Genomic DNA, 9,489 nt, shown 5'->3' with positions numbered 1-9,489 from the left:
CTCGCCAGTTGATTCTCTGCTAGCACCACATGCTTTTGTTCACAATTACTGCTTGGCTTGTATTTTCCTTTCCTTTGCTCCAGTGCTTTTTGCCTCCTCTTACCTGGTTAGGCAACAAAACTTCCTCCTGCATCTGCTTTGAGTATGTATTTTGATAGGCTCGTTCCTTCTTTACTCTTGTGTTTGGCTTGGTTGTAATTGAACATAACCAGCGACAATACTTTTATTAATTCTCAGCAGGATGGGTAATGATGATGAGAGCTTATTCAGAGCCTTGCAGTCTAACCACAAAGTCCAAGTGGCAGCGATATCTATATGCCTATCCCAAGCAATCTGCGAAATTCAACTTGACACTAATGCTTGTATTCGCAACTGGAAAAGCGTGCTTAAGCGTCTACTGCCCAAGCTTTGGGGTAGTGAAGAGGAAGAATTTTCAATTGTGAGGGATGTTTCACATTCTATTGCTTTTTAACTCCACACTGTGCAAACTGGTTTGGAAAATTGCTTAAGAGAATTTACCTAGTCGTAAGGGGCATAACAAAATGTCTCACATTTCGTTCACAATGTGCAAGTCTCGTCAGAATACAGCTGCAAGAAAACAGATTCACGGGTTGTGGGTTGTGTGCCCATTAGCGGTCTTTTTTCTTCCACAAAACGGGAATTTAAACAGGCTTAAAAATAGTTTACCAAGTACAACTACAAGGAAATGGTTAGTGTCAAGTTTGACATTGCCCGCTCTTAGTACTTCTTATTACCTTGTGCAAGAACTGGAGATAAGGCCACGTGCATGGATCGGATTGTCTGTCGGTGTTGGTTAAAGTTGCAGTACATCTGGAAGGTATATGGATCATGGGTGGCTTTAACAATAAATTGAATGCTGAACGTAATTTTGCTCTGGTATCAATGAGCAGCACGTGAGCATTGATAAGTGCTTCACTGTTGACATTTTTGTTTCACAAAAACAGGCCATGTTAAGGCACCCTGGCATATATTCATGAAAACCACTGGACAAAAAAGCTGCCAAAACACGGAAACCATGTTAATGACGGCACCTTTTCTAGTACTTCATCACCGTTTATCAGCGCTGTGTTTCCCCCACAACTAGTAAACTATCCCAGCGTTGCACCTTAAGCCGGAAATCAAACACTTGCTTGTCAATGACAAGTTATTTGACAAACTTCCGTGGCTATACAAAAAGTGATTAGCGCTATTTTCTGTGCACTGTCTGCGGTGTGAAGCTCCAGTTCGAAACCAATTGCCAGGGTTTTTCCCGAAGACGCACACCATTAAAATAACAACAAAAAAGGAATACGCAAGGGATACTTTCTTGCACTGAACTAGAGTCCTGTGAGAAAGCCAAACAAACAAGTGACCTTTTTTCTTGACTACAAAGCGCTGCAGAGGAGGCAAGAAAAAGATTCTTTTTTGCTGACACCAAAGCTACGTTGGAAAGCCAAAACGTGTGGTGGCTGTCACTGCAGATTTGCTGCAAGACGGGCATGCGAATGTATTGCCATAAGGCATTTATGTTCAGGCCAAGATATATAAACCGGTCTGGCAGGGTAACAAAATCATTGAGTGAGGTTACAAAAAAATGTATTATGAAAAATATTAGAATACTGTTTGCTACAAAAAGCAAAAAAAGGTATGAAATGGTTTTGACTCTAGTAACTGGTCTGTTGGAAATCATTGGCAAAAACTAAAGATCAACATTTCAGACTGCTGCAAGTTTGAAATAGCAAAGATTGGTTGGGGCCCCAATTCAGCAGGCATGCTCCAGCTGGGGATGTAGAATTTCAGAGCAAAATAATAATAAAAGCCTAGGAAAAAGGTGAGCTTAGTGAGCTTAGTTATCATTCCTCTTACCAAGGTATTTGGTAGAGGGAATAGTTACAAAAATAAAGAAGCAATATGGGAAGCTTTATTTTCCCCGAGCCCTCAGCTTGATGTGCCGGGTGTCCCATTGAAGAATGTTACACCTGCATGCACTCGGCACATCAGATTTTACGGTATAACACAGTTTACTTCAAACATAGGCAAATAGGAGAATATTGCATAAGCAGTTCATTTATACGTGAAATAGAAAATGCAGGGTTTTTAAAACGAAGCTCGTAAGCGTGCTAAATGAGAGGGACGAATGATGAGTTTATATTGTTACTAATAACAAATTTCAACCACCTTGTCCGAAACAAACCCCTTCCATGGAGGGACTGTGTGTAATAAGATTTTTTGGATCATCATCATCAACGCCAGCCTATCTACGTCCACTGCAAGGCAAAGGCCTCTCCCATTTATCTCCAATTACCCCGGTCCTGTGCCAACTGTGACCAATTTGTCCTCGCAAACTTCTTGATCACATCCGCCCATTTAACTTTCTGCCGCCCCCTGCTACGCTTGCCTTCTCTAGGGATCCACTCTGTTACCCTTAATGACCAGCGGTTATCTTGCCTTCCCATTACATGCCCTGCCCACGCCCATTTCTTCTTCTTAATTTCCACCAGTATGTCCTTAACACGCGCTTGTTCCCTGACCCACCCCGCTCTCTTCCTGTCACTTAATGTTACACCAATCATATTTCGCTCCATTTCCGTCTGAGTCGTTCTCAATTTAAGTTGAACCCTCTTAGTTAGCCTCCATGTTTCTGCCCCGTAGGTGAGTACCGGTAAGACGCAGCTGTTATACACTTTCTTCTTCAGGGACAATGGTAGGCTGCTATTCATTATTTCATTATCTGAGAATGTCTGCCGTATTCACTCCACCCTATTCTAATCCTACTAATTATCTCTGCCTCATGGTTGGGATCCGGGGTCACTACTTGGGCTAAGTAGATACATTCTTTTACCACTTCTACTACCTTGCCCCCTATCCCAAACTGTTGGGCTGTCCAGAAGTTATTGATCATTATTTTTCTGCATAATAATTTTCTGGCCCATGGTTCTACTCCGTTCGTCTAGCGCTGAGAGCATGCTTTGCAATTCGTCCCCCGAGTTACTTAGCAAGGCAACGTCATCGGCAAATGTCAGGTTACTGAGATATTCTCCATTAACCCTTACTCCCACCTGTGTCCAATCCAACCTTCTGAATAGTTCATGTAAACATGCTGTGAACAACTTTGGCGAGATTGTGTCTCCTTGTCTGACGCCCATCCTTATAGGTATTTTACTGCTCTCCTTATGGAGGATGATGGTAGCTGTGAACCCATTGTAGATATCCTCTAGTATTCTTACATAATGTTCATCTACCCCCTGGTTCCGTAATTGCTTAATGACTGCTAGGGTTTCTACCGAGTCAAATGCTTTCTCATAAACTATGAAGGCTATCTATAGGGGTTCACAATACTCAGCACACTTCTGTATCACATGATTGATCGTGTGAATATGGTCTATTGTTGAATAACCTTTACAGAACCCGGCTTGTTCTTTAGGTTGACTGAAATCTAAGGTGGCAGAAATTCTGCTAGCGATTACTTTGGTAAGTACCTTGTAGAGGAATGACAGTAAGCTGATCGGCCTGTAATTTTTTAGGTCCTGCATGTCCCCTTTCTTATGGATTAGGATGATGTTCGCGTCCTTCCAAGATTCCGGTACGCTTGCGGTAATTAGGCATTGCGTGTGCAGGTTTGCCAGTATTCCAAGTACAATTTATCCTCCATCCTTCAAGAGGTCTGCTGTTATCTGATCCTCCCCAGGTGCTTTGCCTCCTCTCATTTCTTTCAAAGCCTTCCTTACTTCTTCGGTCGTTACTGGTGGGATGCCTATCTCCTCTGAACTACTTTCTCGTTCGGCATTATCCAGGATGTCCTGGTTATAGAACTCCTCGGCCACTGTGACAATGTTATTCCTATTTGTGATGACATTGCCTTGCTTCTTCTTAAGTGCATACATCTGATTTTTCCCCACGCCAAGACGCCTCTTTACTGCTTTCAGGCTACCTCTGTTCTTTACAGCGTATTCGATCCTCTCCATATTATACGTCCGTATGTCAGCTGTCTTACAGTTATTCATTAACTTAGAAAGCTCCGTTAGTTCTATTCTGTCAGCTGGGGTGGAGACTGTCATGGTTTGCCGTTTCCTAATTAGATCTTTCGTCTCCTGGGAAAGTTTACCAGTATCCTGTCTAGCCATCGTGCCCCCGACCTCTACTGCAGACTCCGTGATAATGCTTGGAAGGTTGTCGCTGGCTTCCTGTGTCGTAAGCTCGGCTTCCTCGGCAAGCGCTGAGTATCGGTTCTGCAGCGCGATCCTTAATTCTCCTACTTTATGCCTTACTGTTAGCACAATAATCAGCTTCTTTCGTACTAGCTTGTTACGGTCCCTCCTCAAATCTAGCTTAATTCGAGATCTTACCATACGATGGTCACTACACCTTACCCTTCCGACCACTTCCACATTTTTCACAACGCCAGGGTTATCGCATAATATGAAGTCTATTTCATTTTATGGTCCCCATTCGGGCTCCTCCACGTCCACTTCCAGCTCTCCCGTTCACAGAAGGAGGTATTCACTATGCGTAGGTTATTCCGTTCTGCAAACTGAACTAGTAGGTCCCCCCTGCTACTTCTACATCCCAGACCATAGTTCCCAACTGCCTTGTCTCCAGCCTGATGCTTGACTACTTTAGAATTGAAATCTCCCATAACTGCGTTTTACTGTGTTTTTACTTTTGCAAATTGCCGATTCCACATCTTCATAGATGCGTTCCACTACCTGGTCGTCATGGCTGGATGTGGGTGCAAAGCCCTGCACTACCTTGGGCTTGTGCCTCCTATTGAGCCTAATTACAAGACCTGCTGCCCTTTCGTTAATGCTATAGTATTCTTCTATGTTGCCAGCTAAGCTTTTATTGACTATAAATCCTACGGCCAGTTCTCTTCTTTCCTCTAGACCGCGGTAACACAGAACGTGTCCATTTTGCAGCACAGTAACGGCTTCACCTGTTCTCCTAACCTCACTAAGCCCTATGACATCCCGTTTGACGCCCTTTAATTCCTCGGACGACACCTCTAGACTCGCTCCACTATAATAATGTTCTCGTGTTAGACGTTGCCAGGTTAAGATTCCGGTGGCGGCCTGTCCGGGTTCAGGGATTCTTAGCACCCCCTGTGGTGTCACAGGGCTGACCGCTGCCGTGGTCAGTTGCTTCGCAGCCACTGGAGACGGAGGGCTGTGGGTTAATTGGCGTATTCATGGGAGGTTTTGGCCGTTACTACACCAGGGTGGCCCATCCTTCTCTGGTGAGGGAGTGTGTTACCGGCAATGGTCGCAAGGGTCAGGCCGGACCCCAAGCCCCAACTGCAATTCCAGAATTGCAAAGGTTTTTTTTTTTCGGGGGGGGGGGGGATTTTCCTGCACCGCGATTCGAACCATGGTCTTTCTACACGAGAGGCGGAAAATCAAAACTTGCCCGGGGGACATGTAACAAAACACGCAGCTTATTTTCTTCCCCTGTCGGAGGCTAAGCTGGGTCCCGGGGGTCTGTGTGAACGCGAATGCGGCCGGGGGCACATACCTTAACCTTGTTCTCTGAACACGCAGAGTATTACCTGCATGTGGCGGAGATTGCATGAGCTGGGTCCTGCTCCCTCTGTGCGAACGCGAATCCGAGGGACATACCACAGCGTTGATCTCTGCACGCGTATTTCTTCTCCGCGACGGAGACCATGATGGGCCCATGAAAGCATGAGAACGCGAATGGTTATTTCTGCTTTCTGAATTGGCTTTTAACTGCTCGTCGGGGGATTACCGCGTGTCTGGATACTTCCAAGTTGGAATTTCTAAGCGGCGGGGTCAGTTCCCTAGCGAGGAAAAGGAAAAAAGTGGCCCCGTATCTGCTCCTTTTGTTGCAAATGCCGTCAAAAGACGATATTCTTTATCGGCTTTTGCGAAGTAGATGCCTCCCTTCGCTTTCCCGCTCACCTGTCATGTTGCTCCTCTTGCGTCGCGCTCTTCCCAAGGTAAAGACGCCAAAGGTTTGCTTAAATCATTTTAAATTTCCCGCGTTCCACTGCTCCAAACCGGCTCTCTTGATGCGAACGCTGCCGTACGGCGAAGATGCGCGTTAATCGAGGCGCCCTACTTCAATGTTTATAGAACCGCGTTTCCCTACTCCACGTGTGTTGCAAGCAGAATGTGGAACCTATCTATTGGAACCTTACGTAACTGTTGCCGGTTGATTTCTTAAAATGGGGCCAGAAGCTATAGTCACGGGGGCGACAGCAGGCGACGGCGGAGTGAATTCTTTTTCTGCAGTTGATGAAGTACTTCATTTTGCAAAATCCAAGCATGTTTGATTTTTTTATAAAGGAACACTGCAAATATTACTTCTGTATTGATTTGTTCTCTCATATTTGCGTAATGTCTTGTTCTTCTTCAACAATGTTGACAAGTATGAACATTACACCGGACATAGACGGGTAGATATAGCTGTGAATATATAAGACTATTGCGCAGGCATTGTTTTGCCTTGGCCGGGTGACTGAATTGAGTCACAGACAGACAGACGGACAGACAGACAGACAGACATACAGACGGACCAAAATTTCTGGGTTTAAGTAGCCCAAGAAAGACTATCGTCTTTAAAAAATAAAACGTTGCCCGAGGCACACACCACACCTTTGATCTCCGCACGCGCAGCGTATTTCTTCCCCACGACGGGGACAAAGATGGGCCCATCAAGGCATGAGAACGCGAATGGTTAGTTCTGCTTTCTGAAATGGCTTTTAACTGCTCGGCGGGGAATTAGCGCGTGTCTGGATGCTTCGAAGTTGCCATTTCAAAGCGGTGGGGCCAGTTCCCTTGCGGAGAAAAGGAAAAAAATAAAAATATGCCAGACGCACATACCAAATCTTCGGTCTCTGCACGCGCAGCGTATTTCTTCCCCGCGACGGAGACGAAGATGGGTCCATGAAGGCATGACAACGCGAATGGTTAGTTCTGCTTTCTGAATTGGCTTTTAACTGCTCGGCGGGGGATTACAATATATCTAATGGCATGCACGACTGCATCGAGTGTTCATTTGAAATGCATAGATTAGGTCTGACTGAGAAGAACATCTACACCAAGTGCTGAGAAAAGTTCTAATGCCCTTGGTAAATTTGACAACTAAAGATTTTGAGATGTCAGACTTCAGGATATGTTGGGCACGACCTTTGCCGGACCTCAATAGGATTAAAATGAGCAGCTCAAATCTCCCTGACTGTGTACGACACTGCCTAGCAAGCCATGCTTTTTTCACACCTGTAGCAACAGGAAGCTAGACACTCATATTGCATACCGGAATCACCGGGGCACATGGTGCAAATTGTACTATATGCATTTGTCACCTATGCATGGCAAATCGTGGTCACATCATGCAAGTTTTTGACAAACAAACCTAGCATTCATCAAATGCAAAACAATACAAAACCCTCAGATTATCAAACTGCACCCATGACAGCAAAATGAAATTAACCCATGACTCCACGAGATCAACCGAGCCAAACATCATTGAAATTCACAGCTATGAGTGGAACTGTCAACTTTAAGCTGAAACCTTAGGCACTAAACTTTGCCCTAAGCAACTTTCTTGCTGTTTTTCCTTTAATTAAACCTTAATTTAGCTGTTCACAAACTCAACTTTCACACAAACCCAACTGAGGTGCCGGCTACGTCACCAGAACATGCAGATTGTAACCATAAAACAGCGAAAGCAAAATATTCAGTTGAGGGAACAACCATACAAGCATACAGCGTGAGCATTTCTGTATACCATATTTACACGATTGTAGGTCGACCCCTTTTCTCAAGTTTGAGAATCCAACTTGGAATCGAACTTGGACAAATCAACTCTGAATTGAAATCGAACTTTGTGTCGCTTGTAACGGCAACATCAATGAGAAATCAGTGGTGCCACAAGCTGGCGAAAGTGTAACACCCTCGTTTCTATGGTTACAATCGAAGCGTAGCGTTTGCCATTCCATACATTCTCGCGTCAATAAAGCTGATGCCGACTTTGAAGGTTGGCGTATCCGATCTGTGCGCTTTGTCCAGCGTACCTAGAGCGGCTAACCTTCCACCAGTGCGTTTAGATGAACATATGATTGTACCTACAGCGCCGTGCATTGATTCAAGTTATTCGGTAATACTCATTTTGTTTATTACAGACGAACAAAGCACTTCTTGAATGTGAGCAACCTACTCACGAATCAAAAGAAATCGCGAGCGGTGCTAGTGTCAGCCACCGTGCTGTTTGTTTTGATATCGCTGCAGTGCAACTGCCGGTAGCTTCGATGGGTGCCATCTCGCAGCGAATGTGTTCTTATGATTGGGAATAAAGTTCACCGCTCACCCCACAGCACGTGGTTATTCCACGTGCTTATACCAAAGCTGTTCTTTTTTACAAAAGCTGCTCTTTTTTAACATCTACTGCGCGCACCACAAGCGTACAGCTCTTGATGGAGCATCGATCGTTGATGGAAGAGCCGCCGTATGGGGGGTATTGGTAGTTGACGGAAGAGCTTCTCCTTGTGATATGACTTTCTAGGCGGCGGCGTTGTCGCGTGTTCTTGTGTCACTTCTGTGTTGTGCTGAATCCTCCCGTCTGTCATTCAATCAATCAATCAACCTTTTATTTAGCCATCTTTTTATAAAAGAGTGCTGGGACAAGAACAAAAAGCCGCAGTACAGCAGCTTGACGAGGTCCTTGCCCCGTTGTCTTGGCAACGGGTACAGCGTATGGATTCGTCATAGATACAAAAAATACCGTAAAACTACAATAAACGTGTACAGGTACAGTGTATGGACTCTCCTTCATAGATACAAGAAATACAGTAAAACTACAACAAACGTGTGACAGATACTACAGATACAGACACGTCATCGATGCTGGGCTTTGCACACTAAGGGCAGAATTGAAAAGCACATACATTATATATAATGCACAGCAACACTTCACGAAATATCAACCAGAGAAAATTGGGTGTTTGAAATTATACAAAGATACATAGGCCGCAGCCCGAGTCACAGGTATATAGGCTTGAAACGCCGAAATACAAGCCAATGACAAACACACAAAAGATTTTAGGCAAGGCCTACATTTTTAACCATATGCGATTTCAATCGTTTCCTCGAAATACTACTTAAATCTACGCCAATTCTGTGTAATTTGTTTAATAAACACGGTACACGATACTGCAATCTTGAAAATCCGTAGTTCGTACGCGAGAAAGGTTGTGACCACACGTTTCTTTCCCTAAAGCTATACGGTACTAGAGTTGGCTTATTTAGGTTACACAGGTCTATAAAGGCCTTGTTGTTATATTGGAAAAATTGTTTGCATTTGAGCATGAGGTTAGTTTCATATAAATGCTGAATCGGTACTACATTATGGCTGCAAAAAATTTCGTAGGTATGCGCATCATATGGTACGCTTGCTATATTTCGGATTGCTCTTTTCTGCAGTACACCTAGCTTGTGTATGTTGGTTCGTGATGTTGTTCCCCATACAAGAGAA

Source organism: Haemaphysalis longicornis, unplaced genomic scaffold, assembly GCF_048455015.1.
Source record: "Haemaphysalis longicornis isolate Haplotype H1 unplaced genomic scaffold, Haemaphysalis longicornis Haplotype H1 scaffold_13, whole genome shotgun sequence".
NCBI classification, from domain to species: domain Eukaryota; kingdom Metazoa; phylum Arthropoda; class Arachnida; order Ixodida; family Ixodidae; genus Haemaphysalis; species Haemaphysalis longicornis.
This window is presented reverse-complemented; position numbering follows the sequence as displayed.